Here is a 2,497-nt window from a genome sequence, read left to right on the forward strand (position 1 = left end):
GGGCCAAGGCCTGCGCGAGGGGGCCAAGGCCTGCGCTCCGGATGCAAGCGGGGGGGGGGGGGGGGGGGCTGAAGGGCGGCTTGCTGGGGGGAGCACAAGCAGGTTGGGGTGCGGAGAGGGGTAAAGGGGGGGTGCGGGGGGCGCCGGTGGGGGGAGCACAAGCAGGGTAGGGGGGCACAAGCGGGGGAGGGGCCTTGGCGGGGAGCCGGCAGGCTCCGGGCGGGGCGGGGGCGCCGCGGGCTCCTGGCCTCGGTCACTCCCCGAGGCCTCCGGGGCCGGCCTCCAAGGGCTCGGAGGAGGCGCGGGCCGCACCGCCGAGGAAAGCGAGGGCGGACCCCGCCGCTGCCGCAGGCCGGAGCCGGGCCGTCAGGCCCCGGCCGGCACGGGCCCCGCGTCCCCCGCGGGCGGCCGACGGCTCCAGGGCGCTCTCGCCCGGCCCTGGCCCCGACCCCGGCCTGGCGGCGGCGCGGGGGAAGAAGAGCCGCTGGGGGCCCACGCCGCCGGGCCCGGGACTGCTCGCGGGATCCCCGCGCGGCGTCGGGCCTACGCGCTCCCGCTCCGGGATTCCCCGCCGCCCCGCGACCCCGAGCGCCGAGCGTCCACCACAGCCACGGACACCGAGACCGAGACGCCGCCGACGCCGACGCCGCCTCCTGCCCAGCGGCGGATCAGCTGCGGCCGGGGCCGAGCCCGAGACATAACAACTGACGTCAGCGATGGGGCGGGGCCTGGTCTGGGAGGCGGGGCGGGGCCTGGGGAGCAGGAGAGCTCCCCTCACTCCTGGCTGGGTGTTCTCGCTGGGAATGCGGGAAGGAAAGAGGAGGAAAGAAGGAACAGAGAAAGGGAAGAAGGAGGGGAGGCTTAGGGGCTGGCTCTTCCCAGAATTTTCACTTTTAGAAGGCCCTCTCTCTACGTCTTCTTTCTTCTCTGCTTCTCCCACCCGCTTCTCAGCTGCTTTTGGTAGGTCTTTCCCCCTCCTTTAGAGCGCAAGCTCCCTGAGGGCAGGGGATGCCCTTTTTTCCCCTTGGATTAGATTCCCAGCGCTTAGCCCATTGCCCGGCACACAGAAGGCGCTTAATACATGCTTATTGGCTTGACACTACTTAGACTCTACTTGTGAGAGCATCTGGAGACTTGGACTACATAATTTTCTTTATGTGTGCGCCAAGTGAGGCGTCCTAGTGTGTGATATCGGTGCACACATGTCTGTTACTGTACTGTAATGTACAGCTCCATGTCAATGTCTGTCTGTCTCTAGGCACTGCCCTCTTCCACCCACCCAGCAAAACCTGGGTCTCCTTTTGGGGAAAGCTGCTCCCCAGCTTCTCTACCGGGCATGGTGGGGGGGATTCTCTCTTCTTTCTTCCGGTCTCTGTGGTTTTGACAGTCCTCTCAGCAACCTAGGCAAAGGTCTCTGAGTGTTTATGTACTTAAGGCAAGTGCAAAGTCCTGTGTACCAGCTTTGGTCTATCCACTATGACACACCCTTACTGGGTGGTGTGTGTAAAATAAATACAATAGACTGGCTCTGGGAGGCTGGAGAACCCTTTTCCACCAAGGACCCCTAACACTGTGTTCACAGTCAGGAACCAAAGTTCAGTTTTGGGGGATCCTAGACCCCACAGAGATGACTTGGGCTCTCTGTGACTATACCCTCAACCCAGGGCAGAGGGGAACGTTGCTTAAAGGAAGCTAAACTTTCTCCAAAAGGGAGTAGAAATAGGGCAGTTTGGTGGCTTGTTGGGTAGAGCAGAGTGCCTGGATTCAGGAAGATGAGTGCAGACATTTACTAGCCTGTGTAACCCTGGCCGAGTTACTTAACCGAGATTTGCCTCAGTTTCCTCATCTGTAAAATGGGGAGAATAGCAGCACCTGCCTCCCAGGGTTGTAAAGCCCTTAGTACAGTGCTTGGCACAGAATAACTGCTGTATAAATGTTAGCTATTATTATTAGAAAAATATTCAATGTTTTAGATAGATCAAGTATCAGACAACTATTTTTTTTCTCCACTATAAAAGAAATACCCAAACACAGAACGCTCAAAAGCATTTACTGACAGATTTCAAACATAAAATCACAATCTCTAACTCTTTTTATACCCTCTGAGAGGGGGGGGGGGTACTATTTATTTAAAACATTAAAGCTCAGAACATTTAGTTGTGGTTTTTATTCAGTCCTGTCTGACTCTCCCATGTGGGATTTTCTTGGCAAAGATACTGCAGTTGTTTGCCCTTACCTTCGCTACCTCATTTTACAGATGAGGAAAATGAGGTAAACAGGGTTAAGTGACTTGCCCAGGGACTCACAGCTAGTAAGTGTCTGAGGCTGGATTTGAACTCGGGCCTTCCTGACTCCAGGCCTAAAGCTCTATTCATTCTGCCACCTAGCTGCCCAAGAGCACTTGTTAGGTCTCTTTAATAGGCATTTCACTTTCATCTCACCTCCACATTTTCTAAATAATTTCCTGAGGGTCTGTGACTTCTGGAAAGCCAGGTAA

The sequence above is a fragment of the Trichosurus vulpecula genome, chromosome 3, assembly GCF_011100635.1.
Source record: "Trichosurus vulpecula isolate mTriVul1 chromosome 3, mTriVul1.pri, whole genome shotgun sequence".
Classification (NCBI taxonomy): Eukaryota; Metazoa; Chordata; class Mammalia; order Diprotodontia; family Phalangeridae; genus Trichosurus; species Trichosurus vulpecula.